Raw genomic sequence first — 19,733 nt, 5'->3', positions numbered from 1 at the left:
TGGCCGACCAAGGGGAGGAAGCGGCCGGAATTAAAAAAAATACGCCCCCTTCTCGTACGCATTGCACGTCATCTCCGGGGATAAAAGGATTAATCGAGACCATCGGGAACCATCGGAACTGGTAGTAGAGCTTAAGGTTGACCATACCCTCTCTTAAGCTCTACGATCATGTCAGTGTAAAAATCTCCCATGTCACATGTGCCATGATGCTACTTTGTTAATTATGCACTCCCATAAACCGTATGCACTCCCATAAATCGCTGTTCGCATAATTAGGCACGCCTGCGTTCGGATCTCTACTCCCCCGTTTTCAAGCACCTTCCCCTGTTACCACCCACAAACGCCTCAATCTGTCACTCAAACTACCGACCTGGCTGTGTTCAAGGAGAGAGAAATTTCTGATCGTAGCGGCTAGTTTGTGCACGCGCATTGCGAACTTTACGCATGCGCAGTATAGTGAACATCGGTGGCGTACGACCGTGCGGCCGCTTCGACCGACTCCGAATGAGGTCCTGAGTCCACATGTATGAGCCCCAAAATGCTCTCAGTCCTTCAAATGGGACTGGCAACAGTTGTAGGGAGATTGCCATCTTCTACGAATGTATACTATAGAAAATCCCCCCCCAAAAAGAGTAATTGATACATATACTCCCACTGAGAAATTTTATAACAGTCAACTTCAAATAGGCTAATACACTTGAAATGACTGAATCATCAGATAGAAATTGTCTTACTGGATTAATATATAAAACCAAGACCTTTCTAATAAGAAAAACAGCTAAAAAATACATAACAAATTGCTCTATAAACAATCATGGATCAACAAAAACTATCGCCTTATTTATCTAATACAATAATAACAGACATTGTTCCATATGATGTTATAAAAGACTCTTAATAATATTGAGCAAAATTTTATTAATCCAATAGATATAGCCTTCTATAGCTGTGTTATCTCCTCGTGGACCCTGACTATCTGCTGAACATGCTGGTCAACCTGACGATGCTCGTCAGGTTCCACATGTTAGCAGATAGGGAGGTCAGTCTCCTGCACTGAATGACGTTCAGTGAAAGCCGTTCAGTGCGGGCACCGCACCCGGCGACCTGAAGGACTGAACGCTAGACGTTCACATTTTCAGGTCGTGTAATGGATAGGCCCCTTAAGTCTCAATTTAAGAACACTCTGTCCAAGATTTCTTTAGGAAGTTAAGAAAAACATTACTAACAGCATGATTGATTAAACTAATTAATTTATACGCAGACCAGTCTTTGTGCTCTCATACAGTAGCTCAGTCAGCATTCAGTACAGAAGTGCAGACTCTTTGTTCCTTTGGTCACTGGCAGTGGAACCAATCAAATAGTCTATCCCAGAATCAGCAAAGAATGTTAACTTCACTTAACACGTTTCTTAACAATGTGTGCTTTCATCAGAGGCATACATATGTATGCATATTCTGTAATCAGACATTGTGGTGAAATACATCAAATGCATTTAACATTCTTTGCTGAATATGTTTGCCTCTGGTAGACTGCGCTATCACCACGATCCTCCTTTAGTAAAACATCTTTCCTTTAGTAAGATGTTCGCCATTAGGTCATGTGCGCATGCATGGCGCCATCTTTCCACTGTGTTTGAGAGCATGTAGAACACAGGGTGACCCTACAATATCTGGTATATTGCCGCTATCCATACATACTGGTCTGCTGTATGCTCCACTCCATCTCCGCTACCTACTGATGTTACTGTGAGTGTGGCTGTACAATCTGTGCACTGCAATAAACCCAAGCTCCAATAAAGCAAATGAGACTTGGAAAGGACATACAGGATCATAAAATAGAATGCTATAGACAGTAGTGCACCTCCAGTCATTGGGTGAGAACATACAGTTTAGCCACATGGTAACCATACTTCTGTGCATAGGTGAAATTGGGGGTGGTCCAGGGTGCACAGGACCACCTATTAGCCCAGTTCCTCCATATTCCATGTTACCATGTAGTCAGCATTGTCCTATATAGCCGCTGGACACAGTGAAACAGCCCCGACGGCATTTCAAACATGGCGTCGGCCACAAGCCAATCACAGCTTGCAAAACACCAGCCAACTAGTGCCATGTTTGAAATTCCTCCGCCGCTGCGCCACTGTTTCCTCCGCTGCCTGGCTTGCTGCAGTGCAGCACATAGACGGATTCAGGGGGTAGGGGCACTAAGGCACGTGCCCCCCCTGTCATTTAGAATATTTATTTTATTTATAATGCAGCAACACCTAAGCTGCCCGGAACCAGGATTAGTCCAAGGGAGGGAGGGGGTGCTTTCCATTGAGGCCGACGGCTCAGAGGGCTGCTGACTGCAGATTTTATATTTTTATATATGTTAAACAATGAGCGGGCATCAGTGCACATTGCTGGGGCCGGCTCCAGCTTACATACAGTTGCACTTCCTTGTGGCTGTCCCCTCCCCAGCATTCACCTCCTCCAACCAACCCCATCATCCCTGGCCTTCTGCAATGGATGGATTCTATAAAAGTGGCTGCAGTCTCAGTTGGGAGCTGTGCTGTGGGTGTCGGAGGATTTGGTGCTGTGCAGTGCTTTTCTCATGGAGTGGACTTATAGGAGCGGCAGCATGGGGCACAGGAGGCCTGAACAGATGCTGCTGCTGACTGTGCTGCTCCTCTTTCAGGTCAGTCACTGTCTGCTTGCCGGGTGTACACCAGCGGGTCACTGGTACAGCCCCATGCCCTGCAATATGCTGCACCCCAGACTTGTCACCTACTGACCCCTGACTGCTTTGTACAGTATGTACCTGACACACCTCTGACTGCTCCCTATGTCCCTGAGACACCTCTGACTGATCCCTATGTCCCTGACACATCTCTGACTGCTCCCTATGTCCCTGAGACACCTCTGACTGATCCCTATGTCCCTGACACATCTCTGATTGCTCACTATGTCCCTGACATCTCTGACTGATCCCTATGTCCCTGACACACTTCTGACTGATCCCTATGTCCCTGACACATCTCTGACTGCTCCCTATGTCCCTGAGACACCTCTGACTGATCCCTATGTCCCTGACACATCTCTGATTGCTCACTATGTCCCTGACATCTCTGACTGCTCCCTATGTCCCTGAGACACCTCTGACTGATCCCTATGTCCCTGACACATCTCTGACTGCTCCCTATGTCCCTGAGACATCTCTGACTGATCCCTATGTCCCTGACACATCTCTGATTGCTCACTATGTCCCTGACATCTCTGACTGATCCCTATATCCCTGACACACTTCTGACTGCTCCCTATGTCCCTGACACACCTCTGACTGCTCCCTATGTCTCTGAGGCGCTGACCTCTGACTGCATTCTATGAATCTGAGGCACTGACCTCTGACTGCACCCTATGTACCTCAGACACTTACCTCTGACTGCACCCTATGTACCTCAGACACTTACCTCTGACTGTTCCCTATGACTCTGAGGCACTGGCCTCTGACTGCTTCCTATGTACCTCAGACATTGCACCCCACATCTCAGAGACGCAGTCTTGTGCCCCTTCTTCTTGCACCTCAGACCTATCAGGAAAACATCTCCATTCTTGTCTCTGGTTATATAGCATGAAAAGTACCCTATGCTGCCCCCTCTCTCAAAACTATGGCCCTCATTCAGAGCCGTACGCTCTGAGCAGAGTGCACGCTCTGAATGAGGGACACCCTCCATAATTCTGGAGCGTCCTCCTGGACGCTCGTATAGCTGTGGGTTACCACCCACAGCCTATACGAGCGTGCAGTTTGATGGCCGCGATGGTCGTGACCATCGCGACCATCGAAACTGCGAGCCGGAGCCTGCGGTTGAGGTTTTCAACCGCAAGGCCCGGAGTGATTTTGGCTCTATCAGAGCCAAAATCACTCCCACTGACATCACTAGTGATGTCAGTGGGCCGGCTTCTGACGGTAGGCGTTCCCTTGGGAACGCCCCCGTCAGGGAGGCACGCCCCCGGCACGCCCACCAAAGGGGGCGTGCTGTCAATCAACATCGACAGCACGCCCCCTTTGATCAGACACAACGAGCGAAGGACTTTCCTTCGCTCGTCGCGTCTGGCGCATGCGCAGTGCACAACATCGACCCACTTGCGAGCGGACAGCTGCTTGCGAGTGGGTCTGAATCAGGCCCCATGCCCCCTATTTCAGTGACCATGCCCCTTTTTTGGGTTCTCCTTTCTCTAACAAGCACCATACCCCTTTGCAACTCTAGATTATATATACATAATATGCTATACCCATTACCAGATCTATAGTTTCGCTTATGCTTCTGTGCAGTCTACCCAATCATACAATGTCTGGAAACAAAGCCAAAAACAATATGAATTTATGTATTACCAGTTATTTATATAGAACACACACACATTCTGCATCGTTTTACAGCAGTGACATGCGGTGAGGTCAATGGCTGGGGAGGCACATATGGAGATTGTCTGAGTGCTGGGAGCCTGTCTCACTCCCTGCTCACTGTAACTCTCCCATCACTACACTAAGCTTCAGTGTCAGTGATTCTTCTACCTGCATCACTGTGTCTTCTCTTGCTTTTTTGCTGAATTGAGCTCCAATCTCTAAACACTACAGTGCACTTCCTGATCACACAGAGCCGGCCCTAGACTTAGGCATTCTAAACAAAAGCCAAGGGGCATTCCAGGGCTCTGTCGCTCCCTCCCCTCCGTGTAGCTGCCTGTGCTGGCAGTGCTGCTGTAGTCAGGAATATTTTTTTTCCTGCTACACAGCCTGCTTCCAATGCCTCGCTGATGGGCATCCAAGTCCCCGCCCGCTAAAAACAACGGCGGCACCCCCCTCTCACCCGACCGCACATAGCAGTGCGGTGCAATGGAAGGCCTCACTAGCCCTCACTCACTGACTGTGCCACATAGTGTTTCTGTGCCTGCGATTCCGTGTGATGTCACCTAGGTGACGCCCCCACAAGTGCATCATTGAGCATTGCAGCCAAGAAGTTCAGCCTCAGCTCCGTGAGGGCTTCCTGGGTGACTGATCCTGATTCCTGAGTTGTCCTACAGTGCTGCTGATCGCTGTGTCTTCTCCTGCTGGCTGCTGCTACTGATCTGTAAGGTATGCAGTCCCTCACACAAATTATATTTTTTGAAGTGTATATATGTGTGTGTGTGTGTGTGTGTGTGTGTGTGTGTGTGTGTGTGTGTGTGTGTATATATACACATATACACACACACATATATATATATATATATATATATACATATACACTGTATATACTTTAACTGCCTGTCACCTCAGTCTCTAACCCCCTTTCCCGCTCTGCTCTATCTTTTCTCTGGCTGATCCCACCCCCTCTGTGCTGTCCTCCTCCATCCCACCCCCATCGCAGCCATGTCCTGACCCCCACCACATTATGGCTCCGTCTCAACACCCCCTTTCACCACACCATTCCTATACGTATCCTGGCGACCAGTCTTTCTCCCCAAAGGCTGTCCTGTCTCTCTCACAGTTGGAACCATTGGGAGTCGCACATGGAGGAGACATGATTGTATGGCTTAAAGCAGGGATGGGGAACCCCAGGCCTGGGGGCTGTATAAGGCCTGTGGAATCATTTGGTCTGGCCCTCTAAGCTTTTTTCTGCTAGCCTCAGTTGGCTAGCAGGGTGCCTAGAATGGTACCCTTCAGCCTGAATCTATGCAGCAGTGCCGGCTGGAGCGTTCATCGGATGCTTCAGATGGTCACACTGCTGCCCTAGCAGCTCCCCGGAGCATCCTCAGGATGCTCCAGGCATTGCCATTATCACTGACTATTGTGACCCCGTTCCGTGTAAAGTCACACAGAGGGGCATGGCCTGCACTGTGCCCGCAAATAATGTTATATCTATCAAAATGGCCCTGGCTAAAAAAAGGTTCCCCACCCCTGGCTTAAAGCAAAGTGGTTGTTGTTGGTACAGTAAACTAGATGCTGTACTACTTGAGATGGACGTTGTACATTCAAAGACTAATTATTGTCTCTACCACAAGTACAGATGTGTCCAATACATCTTACTTCCTTACGCGTTAAACAGCCGTTCTAATCACGCCATACAGTGGTGTGACTTGGTAGCGCCGAGCGACTGTTTGCATGATTTTCAACATTGAAATGCATCTGTATCTGCATGTGAAATGATACGCTACAGTGTCACAGCCTCTGATACTGTAATGTAGTATTTTGCATGCAGATACACCCACAGTTGCACACAGAATATAGGCATGCCGCATTTGAATTTAATCAGCACGAAAAGACGATCTTGGTATCTTCACCTGATCTAGTCTGATGGAAGTTTTCTCCTATGAGGTATGACATTGGATCTCTAATTCACAAGTGTGAAATGCATTCATTTTGTTATTTGGCTATCTAATTCACTAACTACATGCATTACTACAGTCTACAGTAGCTCGGTTACACTTGGGATTTTAGGGTTGTTATCAAAAAAATATAAACCAATCTTTGTGCACACAGTTGTTTACACTAATTAATATTGTGTAGAAAAGACATAGCGGTTTGCCTGCATAAATGCAAATAGAAATTTTTTCAGGATTATTGTATATACAATAAGCTATAGGCTATAGGCAATATAAGAATCTGTTTGCGTGAATGCTCTCTGGGCCTGATTCAGACCCGGTCGCAAGCACTGAGCGCTCGCAACCGGGTCGATGGTGGCACAGAGCGCATGCGCACAACGGAGCCGGCTCCGTCATGCGCATGCACGAGACCCGGATAGTGACGGGCAATCCGTCGCTCCGGGTCTCGTACCAAAGGGGGTGTGCTGTCGATGTTGAGTGACAGCACGCCCCCTTTGGTGGGCGGGCTGGGGGGTGGCTGCCCAGACGGAGGCGTTCCCATGTGAACGCCTCCGTTTGGGGGCGGCCCCACTGAGATCACGAGCCGAAATCTCTCTGAGGCTTGCGGCAACGAGACCCTACCACAAGGGTCTCGTCGCAAGCCCGATGGTCGCGATGGTCTTGACCATCGCGACCATCTTCCTGACTGCTCGCTATAGCTGTGGGTGGTCACCCACAGCTAATCGAGCGGCCAGGAGGCCGTTCTAAAAAAAAATAGCCCGGCCCTGATTCAGAGCGAGCGCTCTGTCAGAGCAACTGGCTCTGAATCAGGGCCTCTGTAATATATGGTAGTCATTATGATGCTCTATTTATATATCAGTCACTGTGGAGCTCTCTGTACTGGAAAAAAAAAAAAAAAGAGATAGGGATTGTCTTCTGTACATATATAATATCACATAATAATATAATAATATAGAGCACTCTGTAATGCATGGTGGTCACTAGGATGCTCTCTGTATTGTATATCAGTCACTGAGGTGAACTATTTATTGTATAGCTCTCTATAGGATGCTCTCTGTATTTGTATGGCAGTCATTCAGATGCTTTCTGCATTGTATATCATTCAAAATTATGCTCTTTGTATTGCATGGTGGGCACTAAGATTATCTCTGTATTGTATATTGAGCACTGGTTTGTTACTGGTTCTAGTCCTGGTTGGATGCTGATTTGCCTACTTTTGGAGTGCCAGAGTTTACAGTTGCTGCTTTTCCTGAAGTTTTGGCGATTACTGCCTTTCCCAAGGTTCCAGTCATTCCCTTTTCTGAGGTTCCAGTTGCAGCCTTACTTGGTGTCTCAGAGAAAAACTGCACCAAGTAGCTGTTTTGCCCAAGGTCTCTAAGATACTGTAAATGCTAAACTGATGTTTCCTGTTCATGTGCCATACAAAACAAGTCGCATTGTTTCTCTGAATAAATGTTTAAAGAAATTTTTGTTTCTGCAAACGTAATTAAAAATGAAAGAATTACAGTACATACCTTTCTTAATCCTCCAACTCATGTGTCTCAACACCTATGCAATTCACTCCACAGCCTCTGTAGCTGGACTAATGGTGCATACACACGGGACGACCGTCAGTGAAAACAATATCGCTGAACAATCCCCCGTGTGTGCTGGATGACGACGGCCAATGATATCGACCAGGTTGGCCTGCATGCACGGGCAATGGACAATATCGTTATTGTCCATACGTGCCTGCACATCGCAGGTCGTTGGTGGGTTGGAAGGGACCAAAAAATGCACAATATGAACGATAATGATATGATCGACATCATTATCGTTCATATCCAGCATTTTAATTGTCCCTTGTGTATGCCCCATAAGTCCTTAGTTTGTGCAGATTTTATATCCCACAACTTTATATTGAAATAAAGAATTGCTGGAAGAAGGACATCAGCAGCACTCTGCGCTCTCCCTCTTATTTGTCTGAGCCGGCAGGCACTAGGAGCCACTATGGCTTTTGCAGCAAGTCCGTCCTGCTGGATATGCTACTGTGCATGTTCAGCAATGCCATGCACTCTTCTCCTACGGTGCCCTCAGTGCATGGACACAATCCATTAACACCAGACCCTGCTACAGTCACAAGGACTGCAAACCTACTCTGTACCGCCACCAATTAGTTCCACTGGCATACCACTGGCCCCACAGTGAGCACAAAGCCAGATTGTGCATTCTGGGCCTGATTCAGACCCGGTCGCAAGCGCTGAGCGCTCGCAACCGGGTCGATGGTGGCCCACAGCGCATGTGCACGACGGAGCCGGGCAATCCGTTGCTCCGGGTGTCACACCAAAGGGGGCGAGCTGTCGATGTTGAGTGACAGCTCGCCCCTTTTGGTGGGCGGGCCAGGGGGGTGGCTGCCCAAACGGAGGCGTTCCCATGAGAACGCCTGCCCATTTGGGGGCGGCCCCACTGACATCACGAGTGATGTCAGTGGAGAGATTCCGGCTCTGTTAGAGCCGAAATCTCTCTGGGGCTTGCGGGCACGAGACCCTACCACAAGGGTCTCGTCGCAAGCCCGATGGCCGCGATGGTCTTGACCATCGCGACCATCATCATGGCCGCTCGCAATAGCTGTGGGTGGTCACCCACAGCTATGCGAGTGGCCAAGAGGCCGATCCAAAAAAAAAGAAAGGCCCGGCCCTGATTCAGAGCGGGTGCTCTGTTAGAGCGAGCGGCTTTGAATCAGGCCCTCTGTACCAGGTGCACCACAATGCCCAGCAACCCCTTGCTTGCTTCAAGCTGACACTGCACCACTACTGTGTTGCTACAATGTACGACTATTCCTGCATTTATGGCTGTTACCCTTCTGTTCCCTAACAAACCCAATTACCTGGTTGAGGATAAATTGTCTGGCCTAAGCTCCATTCCACAATTCTGTTAGTGCCTATTGTTTTATTCCAATAAGACATAGCAACAAGAATTTCTAAAGGCATGTTAAAGTAAAAGCACTTCACAAAGTGCTATGATACTGATCCCATGATGCCGAGTCATTGAACTTATAATGACTTTGTATTGACATTATGGGCCATATTCAATTTGGAGCGAATAGTCCATTGCCGGACTTTTCGCCGTCATCGCTGATTTCAGGGGTGAAAAAGTATCGCGCTCGTGCCTGCGTATCCCAGTATTCAATTTGAAATTAGCAAAAATGGGAATTTGAAATCGAAGGAACGCCTGCCGTTTGGGGGTGGCCTCAGAAGTGAGCTTCCAGCTCTATTAGAGCCGGAAGCTCACTGGGGCTTGCGATGGACGAGACCCTACCACAAGGGTCTCGTCGCAAGCCCGATGGTCGCAACCATCACCTGGCCGCTCACAAAAGCTGTGGGTGGTCACCCACAGCTTACCGAGGTGCCAGGAGGCCGGCTCTGAAAAAAAAAATGCCGCCCTGATTCAGAGCAAGCGCTCTGAAAGAGCGTCCGGCTCTGAATCAGGGCCAAAGATCATAAGAGTGGGAAAGTCCAAGCCTTGCTGCATATGCAACTGAAGTTTCACTTGATCATTTGGAAGACTTTCTTTTCCTGATCTGGTGGAGTTAGTGATTATGTGTGACTAAAGTGTAATTTATATTAGTAGTTGACCTACATTTGTCTTACCATAAACATTTGTGTATGAACTTTTCCTGCAGAAAAAAAACAGAGAACAGAGGGCCTGATTCAGAGCCGCTTGTAAGCGGCCGCTCGTTCGTAGTCATTCGATGTTGTACAACCACGCATGCGTCATTGTAACAGTGAGCATGTGCGCACGTCTGATTGCGGTAATTTTTCAGTTGATCGTAGACACAGCGAACAGGAAGTGACATGTCAAATGTGATTGACAGAATTGTCCGTTTTGGGGTGGTGACGGGGGTGGAGATGGAAAAACGCAGGCGTGTCGAGGCGTTTTTTGGGCGTACATAAATTATCTTATGCGAGCGCCAAATGTGAACGGAACAAGTGATACGTCACGGTCTCATCCAGTTTCCATTAAGACTGCTTGCTCAGCTTGTGGTCTGGTATAGTCTACAACAATGACGATGGTCTCTTCGTACTTCCCTGGGCTCATCGATGGTGTTGCGATTTATCAATTGTGGCCAAAAAACAATCATCTTTTAATTGCAAATCTGTTTGTAAGGTGTTTAGGAAATAGACCTTTTTTAGTAGCTAAAATCCGAACGCAGCTGAACTACTCAGCTGCTAATTTCGGGGTCATACAATCAATTAGCTAACAATTTTAATTTTTTTAGGGACTTTTAACATATTTGTAAGTGTTTCTTTTTTAGGGAAACAATATTGTATGCATGTTTGTTTATTTGATTATTTTTTTGTAGGACAAGAAACCAATCGTCCTTTTGTTTTTTGCTAAGTGTTAATTCAAACTCAGAAATTGTTTTTAACCCTTGTTTTGTTTAACAAAATTAAATGTTTCTATTTCCGTTGTATTGTTTCTAAGTTTGTTTGAGGGTTTACCTTTTAACCAGTTTTGGAATAAATCATCAATAGAATTGTGCAGATTTTTTTCTTAATTTTATTAAATGATTGTGTCTTTTTTTTTTTTTTGTTTGCCATAAACATATTTTTTATAAGGATACAAAAATTAAAATAAGTGGCCTTTGAACTATAACAAATCAAAACAATACAATTCACAAGAAAGGAGAGGGAGGTTGTTATCATGAAGGAATATGGGGCAAACACAGAGATGGATTGTGGGGTAATTAGCCAGTGCTGTCATCGCCTTTTAGGCCTTTTGGCCGGGGGTTGGAGGGAGCCGGAACGGGCTGGGAGCTCCTTCGGCTGGCCTGGCCAGAGGCAGATGTTGTGGCCTCTGGACTAGGCATAGGGCTAGGCACATTTGGAGGGATGGCTGTTGTTGTGCCAGAGGTGGAGGGTCCTGATGTTCCAGCAGGAAGGGAGGCCGGCTCCAACATATGCTGGCGAACGAGCTGCTCCAGGGCATTTGCAATTGATACGTTTGCCCCAGTATTTTCCGCCAGGGCATTTGCAATTTTCATGTTGGCCGCAGTATTTTGCTCCAGGGCGTCCGCCACCCGTAGCAGATTGGCGTCCATCCTCTGCAGAATCTTGGTGTGCTGATCCGTTTTAACATTGAGATCAGTGAGGAGGGCCACTGCCTGTGAGGGGGAATGCCCTGGACTGTCTGCCACAGGGTCCCCAGCCGGATCTACTGCTTCCTCCCCTGCAGAGCCAGAAGAAATTCTGCGGCCAAAGCTCTCCTCTGGAGCAGACTCATCCGCCTGTGTCTCTGTGTGGCAACATGAGGAGCTGTAAAGTCTGGCATGTCGGTATCCATGTTCGACATGCCAAACACCTCCTCATCCTGCACACACCCCTGGGCCAGCTCCTCCAAATCCGTGAGCTCAAGTGACACAGGGGTGGGACCTCCACCTGTTCCCCCTGCATGCCTAGCCCTATCAGCCATTTTTTGTTTAAGCCGATATTTGAAGTCGCTCCATCTGTTGGTTAAAAAGTTGGCATTATTACTGCAGTATTTGGCCTTTTAACCATTTTTTATTCAAATGTAGTTTTTACGTACCGGCGTTTGACCTCCCGGGTTGAACGTTCAAACTCACCCACCCCATTGACAGCACTGGCTATGTCGTCCCACAGTTTCCTTCTCTGGGTTGCACCCATATTCCTTGCTGCCTGTGCCAGGTTGTCGTTGCACATTTGCACCAAAACCTCCATCTCCTTCCTTGTGAATTGTGGCTGTCTTTTTTTTTTGGCCCTAGTTTGCCTACTAGGCCCAGCAGCCTCTTCCATGGCATCCTCCACACCTTTTTTTAAAATGGTTGAAAAACGTAAAAAGTTAAATGTTTCAAAATTTTATGTTAAACATAAGCATTTTCACATAATTTAGGAAATAATTACATGGCGCCTCTTGGCTAGTACTTTGCTGCTCTGTACTCATTGTCTTTTCTCAATGTAGCAGACCGATTTTGGCCTTCAGTGACGTTTTTATACATGCGTCAGCATTATTCGGCCGCATCATTCCTTGTGCGCTCCTATTGTCCGTCCTTAATTTGAGCGGGAAAATAAAGCCTATTTATGGCTTGGTGTGACTCCATTCGAGGTGGCATTTTGGGATTGTTGGAGGTTTTTCGGTGTAGTGGTTTGTTGGTGGTTTCTGGTTTTTTGAAGGAGTAGTTGGTATTGTTCTTAAGTTTGGTTTTTTTAGTACTTTGTTTCTTTACGTTAGCATTTTTGCATTTTTTTTTCTATTTTTATTTATATTTTTGAGTAAGTATTTCATAAATTCCCCTAAAAAATTATTAGTAAATAGTGTTCATTTTTAAAAAAAAAAAAATTTTAACCGTTATTTTGGCAGTGACCAAGTGACATTTTCTAACTTTGGGATATTTGTCTGTTTTTGGTAATTTTTTTTGGTTTTATGAATTAACAAATTCGATGTGTTGGTCTTAGCATATGTTTCGCTAAGTAATGTGTGATTTTTCATTCTAAAATCATGTCTTAACTCTAAATGTAGCGTACTATTTTGCGAACTAATGTGTGTGGTTTTTTTCATTCTAAAATCATGTCTTAACTCTAAATGTAGCGTACTATTTTGCGAACTAATGTGTGTGGTTTTTTTCATTCTAAAATAATGTCTTAACTCTAAATGTAGCGTACTATTTTGCGAACTAATGGTTGTGTGGTTTTTTTCATTCTAAAATCATGTCTTAACTCTAAATGCAGCGTACTATTTTGCGAACTAATGTGTGCTCCCTTCTCTAAAATTTCTACTAATATATTTGGCTTAATTCCTAGTTTCTTAAATTAATCTTATAAATATTTTCTACTTTTGAAATGTACAGTAGGTTGCTTTTCACATGACAAGACCCAGGCCTGTAAGAATATTTGATTTTCTTTGAAAAGATAAGTATATTTTTCATAACACATTTGTCTAAAACAATAACTACCTGGCTTAACATTTCAGGTTGATGTTGGTCGTATTATATTGGCCATGGTTCCAACCTCAACTTCGTCCCAGGCGAAGGCCTCGTAGGCGTGCAAGGCCCCAGATATATAGAACACGTGTCACCCTTTTTGGAATGCCAGATGATGAGGTGTTAAGGCGCTACCGTCTTCCGCCACAAATCATCATAGACACTCTCTCATTAATAGAGAGTGATCTTGAACGGCAAATTGACAGTCCTACAGCAATACCACCACTTACGCAATTAATGTCGGTGTTACATTTTTGTGCCTCAGAATCCTTTCAAAACACTGTCGGAATAGTGGCAGGAATATCCCAATCCTCCTTTTCAAGGATCCTGAGGGCAGTGATGGAGGCACTTTTTAAACACCTCCATCATTTTATTAAAATGCCATTGGATATGGGTTCCCTTAATGTGGTGAAGGCTAATTTTTACCAAATTGCTGGCTTCCCACACATCATAGGGGTTGTGGATGGCACTCACATACCACTTCAGCCTCCAGCAAGGCTGGAGGCTATATTTAGGAACCAAAAGCACTTTCACTCGATGAATGTAATGGTGGTATGTGATGCCTCCCTCCAGATCCTGTCCCTGAATGCCGAATTCCCAGGCAGTGCACATGATTCCTTCGTCATCCGGCAATCAGGGATTTGTCACAAATTAAACAACCTACAAGCTGGTGATGCGTGGCTTCTGGGTAAGTTAACACCTTCTGTTGAAACCAACGCAAAGCTTGGTACACAATGGTCCTGATGTTGTTTTTTATATTTTCACAGGAGACAGTGGTTACCCTTGCACGGCCTGGCTGCTCACTCCTTATTTGGCTCCCACACCAGGGCCACAAAGTCAGTAGAATTCCGCACTTACAGCCACCAGGCAGGTGGTGGAGCACTGTATCGGCCTTTTAAAAGGCCGATTCAGATGCCTCCGCCGCTCTGGTGGCGACCTCATGTATTTGCCGGCTATGGTTTCGAAAATTGTGGTCCTGTGTGGAATATTTCACAACATCGCCATAAGGAGTGGTGTCCCAATGCAGCCAGAGGATGCCTTGCCTGAGGACGGCCCCCCGAGGTTGGTCGGAGGTCAGTATGTGGGGGGGCCATACGCGATGAAGTTGTTGCAAGATTTTTTAGGTAATTATTTCAACAAATGTATTTAATTGACACAATGTAGACATGTAATATTTTAATGTACATTTTTAACTTTTTTGTTTTGTTTTGTTTTATTCCCTAAAATGACCATAAAAATCCATGCATGCTACCTGATCAACAAAAATTACTTTATGTGGACACATTGGATATAACTTCGGGAACACTGATTTCTTCTCCTCATTTGTGGATTCATGTTGGCATGCTGCTTCTTCAAACAGTTCCTGATTGTGTTTTTTTGTGGGTGTGGGTGTTTTTTGGACTTTTGTGTGTGTGTTTTCAATGTTTGAATTTATTGTGGCAATTCACTTGGTGTTTATTATTTGTGTGCATTAAATTTCTTTTTTACGTTACCCAACCATTTCCATCATCAATTACAACCAAGTGTAACCTGTTTCAAAAAATGCAAAGTTGCTTAATGCCTAATACTGTAATTTCTTAATTTGTAATCTTTAGTACCCTGCTTTGTTGCTCAAAACAAACCCCAAAGATATTATGCTGAATCAGTATGTTGTACATTCTAGGCCTAAGCCGGTAGCTTTAATTTTTACATTACCCCCCAAAAAAATTAATCTCTTTGGGAGGTTAATTCTACAAACCTATTGGTATTGTTATGTGTTTAATGTGCAAGCTTACATACTTACTTGAGCTTTCTACAAACAAATGTACATTACTTAAAAACTCAGGGACAAATAGTAGACTTATGTAAGGTTCAACAATCTAAGATTTACAGACAAGAAATGAGACTTAAATAAATCAAAATAAACTTTATTTTTATTTTTTTATTTTTTGGCATTGTAAAAATATTATTGGCGCAGGATCGACAACAGATGGTCCAATGCCACCAGCATGGCAATTACATGGCCCCATATCTCCACTAATCCAGCCGCAATTGCCTCATTACGCCTCTGGTCCTCTGTGGGTTAAAAAAATGTGAGGATTACTAAAATGACACCTTCATTTAGATTTTAACAACCAAGCAAAAAATCAAACAATACCCAAAAAATACATCAGTTAACAAAACATGTCCAAAACAAAAGGAATGCAAAAAGATAAGATTTAAATCAAATAAGGGCTCAAAAAGAAGAACAAAAAACCTTAAAAAAAACCAAACTAAATAAATAAGCCAAACTACGACATTTGTTGGTAGCGTAAACAAGAAAGACACAAGTGTGAGTGTTTGGACATGTGTCATATGTGTAAGGGGAAAACATCCTTGACATTGTTTCACAATGATATTTAGAAAAAACATTTGAACTACTTTACTATTTTGAAATGCACAGGCAAAAGGACAACAGCAACCAAAAAAAACCAAACATAACAAAAAACCATAGTTTAAAATGTAAACATACTGGGAACATTGCTGACTGGGCCTGGAGCCCCGAATTCCTCATCTTCAGAGGTGGGCCAGTGGCTCAGGGAAGGAGGAGGGGTTATGTGGGATGAAGTGGAGGGTGAGGAAAAGAGAGGGGTGGTTTGAGTGGAGGGGGAAGTTGGAGGGATGTTCATGTGAGGAGAGGGAGGGGACTGACGGGCAGCAAGGTCTGGGGTGTAGGGGGAATTTGGGGAAGAGTGGGCTGAGGATGTTTGGGTGGGAGTGGGGGATAGTGGTCGAGACACACGTCTGCGACGTGTGAGTCTACGCTGTGCCCCTAAATGATGGAGAAAAACATTTGTAATTACAAATTGGCTTTTAGTATTTGGAATTCCAACCAAAAAAAATTTACAAAATCAGGGCTATACTGTAAACATGCACACGCAGGTATGTCCAAAAAAATAAAACAGGGCTATACTGTAAACATGCACATGCAGGTATGATCAAAATAAACAAACAGAGCTATACTGTAAACATGCACATGCAGGTATGTTCAAAATAAACAAACAGAGCTATACTGTAAACATGCACACGCAGGTATGTTCAAAATAAACAAACAGGGCTATACTGTAAACATGCACACGCAGGTATGTTCAAAATAAACAAACAGGGCTATACTGTAAACATGCACACGCAGGAATGTACAAAATAAACAAACAGGGCTGTACTGTAAACATGCACACGCAGGAATGTACAAAATAAACATACAGGGCTATACTGTAAACATGCACACGCAAGTATGTCCTAAAAAATAAAACAGGGCTATACTGTAAACATGCACAAGCAGGTATGTTCAAAATAAACAAACAGGGCTATACTGTAAACATGCACACGCAGGTATGTTCAAAATAAACAAACAGGGCTATACTGTAAACATGCACACGCAAGTATGTTCAAAATAAACAAACAGGGCTATACTGTAAACATGCACATGCAGGTATGAGAAAAAAAAAAGACAAAAAATAAAAAAAAAACATACACAGAAACACTTACTTTCCACTATCTGGATACACAAATGGGCCAGCAGGCGTGGGGATCTGCGCCTCAGATCCGACCACCTGCTGGCTGATAATTTCGGCGATAGCCGATCGAACGCAGGCGGCGGTGCACATCCGCGAGGCCAGCCGCTTGCGGAGGTTGGTGATGGGGTGCGGAAAATCGGTGATTCTCCGGTCCATCACCTCAGTGAGGACCAGGAGCTCACGGCGACAAAAAGCTGCGGCTCTCATGATGGCAATGATTTTTTTTACACAAAACAGTTTTAATAAAGGTCCTAGAAAAAATTTGATTGGCTAATGTACTTTGTAAATTAACAGGAACAATTTTATTGGTTATTGTATGAGTCATGTGACCTACACCCTCACAAATATAATGTGAGTTATGATAGGCTTGATGCAGTGACATGCGTAAGCTAATTTAAATATCCAAATTAAAGTATTAAAATCTGCCTATAAAAATAAAAAGCCAAACAATAGCAGCATTCTAAAAACTATTAATATCGAAAAACCATCCACTTGGTCAAACCGTACGTATTCTGTGGATGAAATGACACACAATAACAAGAATAAAGTTTATTGACATTGAAAAAAAAAACAGGATTGCAAACATGTGAATAACAATTAAGGTAATTAATATAGTGATTGCCATTAATCGATTCAAGTATGTTTGCAGAATGAACTAGCAGGCAATCGAAAAATGACAGGGCCACTTCCGGAATTGACTTGTGCGAGTGCTCAATGCAACCAAAGAGGAGACGGACACTCGCTATTTTGAACACTCGCTAGCTAGAGGAGGGGTTTTGAGAATATGGGGCAGAAAGTTAGCTACGAGCGAACATACGAGCGAGCGCTTAAATTAAAAATTTTTCGCTCGTATGGCGAACGTGCGAAAGGCCACTTGCGTCCGGGTCTGAATCAGGCCCAGAATTCCAGCAAACACTGGTGCTATCCCAAAATAAAAAAAACCTGTGAAAATAAACAGGAAAAAAATGCAGCGGCTGTAGTTTAGCAGTATAAATATTTCACAGTATTAAGGCACTTGTGATGGAGAGATGGCAGCCCGACAAGCCTAACCAGTGACCATCTAAAAAACACAACTACATTTCAGCAACAGCAACAGTGAGGTAGAGACTTTGGTTACCCATATGGTTGACATGCCATAGAGGGTTAGCAGCTATATGTTTGAAGCTGATATATGCACTGGTTACAATTACCAGGTCCATGGAAGATGTGAAGGACAGAAAGAGGGTCTGGGTGGCATTGATGCTGACAGCACAGACACAAAACAGATATGCAAGAAATGAAGCAATTTAGCAGCGCCCTCTCTCTTTTTGTCTTCTTATCTACTACCACCTCAACCACCTGTGATCGTGATCTGAGCACTGTAAGAAGAAGTTTAGCCTGCCCCACAACAGCGAGCTCAAAAAGGAAGTGGATTCTTGGGATGGCCATCAGCCATCGATGGTTAACAGCCAGCATTGGTTTACCACTTATGACCAATGGTTTTGTCATAGATGGCGGAGATCCAATGTTTCTCCCCCATCAATGGCACAGAGCCCCACAATGATTTATTTTCTTTCTCCATGGCACTAGGACATGGAACAGAGCTCAGCCCCTGACTTAACCCGTGAAGCCCCATCCACACTACAGATTGGTCCACTGCCTGGTGAGTAATAGAGCAGGGATAACCATCAGTGGGCAAAAAGGTAAGATAACAATGAGTGGGCAATGACAATGATAGGGGCAATGATGGTGCAGCTGAGTCACCCCTGCCTAAATATACACCATAAAGCTGATGCTGAGCTGGAACAAGCAATTTTTTTGGTGCAAAATATGCTTTCTTTGAATTTCGTATGTGCACAAAAAGTTCTTATGAATCCATCCATATGTAGAGGTTGTGCAAGTGTCAGCAGTAAGTACAGTACAGTAAGGGCATGTTCGCTTGTGTCTCCTACAGATCATAACAAAGATACATATGCACCTGTCAGGAGGTTTTTAAGTTGTGACGATTCGCAACTGTTTCAGATTGACTGACTGAGTGCTTCTTGATCTCTCTCATTGATACAATTACTGTTATTAATATTGAACGACAGAAAATGAAGTGTGGGGAACCGGCGATGTCTTTCATATAGCAAGGGGAGTACAATAATACAAAAATACTTATCTTAAGATGTAATAGATTGTATTTTCCCTTTGTACCATAGATGTTCTGTATCATGCTTTTCTTTGTATTCAAAGAACCCAGATATTCCATATATGCATAGAGATACAAATAATAAACAATGTGTAGTATCCTCTAAAATAAAAACTCTTTACATATAAATCAGAAAATAAGTCAAATTTTTTACATGAATTTGGTGGGTATATCACATAGAATGACCTAATACTCTGTAAGGTTAAAGTAAGTAATTGTTAACCTATATATTCCTAGTCTAAATCTGGAAAACACACCTACTGTAACTTACACGCAAAGGTGCAAGGTCCCGCTTGTAAAGATATCTTTTTATTTGATCTCAATATGTATCCCTCCGGATAATCAAAAGTGATTGAGAGACGCAGCTGACTTACATGGAAAGATGCAAGACAAAACCTGTAGAGTAGGGGTCTTCAACCTTTTACACAGTGTGGGCCACATTAAAAAATTCAAAGAAGCCCGAGGGCCACTAAGCTATACGCCACACAGAAGCACAATCTTGCCCCTTTTACACAATGCCCACATTTGTACCCCTTATACACAATCCCCACAGTAGTAGTGTCCCTTATACAATGCCCACAGCAGTAGTGCCCCTTACACATAATGCCCAGAGCAGTAGTGCCCCTTACACATAATGCCCACAGCAGTAGTGCCCCTAATGCAATGCCCACTGTAGTGGTGCCCCTTATGCAATGCCCCTTATGCAGTGCCCC

The sequence above is a fragment of the Taudactylus pleione genome, unplaced genomic scaffold (assembly GCF_031769625.1).
Source record: "Taudactylus pleione unplaced genomic scaffold, aTauple2 ptg000154l, whole genome shotgun sequence".
Classification (NCBI taxonomy): Eukaryota; Metazoa; Chordata; class Amphibia; order Anura; family Myobatrachidae; genus Taudactylus; species Taudactylus pleione.
Note: the sequence above shows the minus strand (reverse complement) of the source record.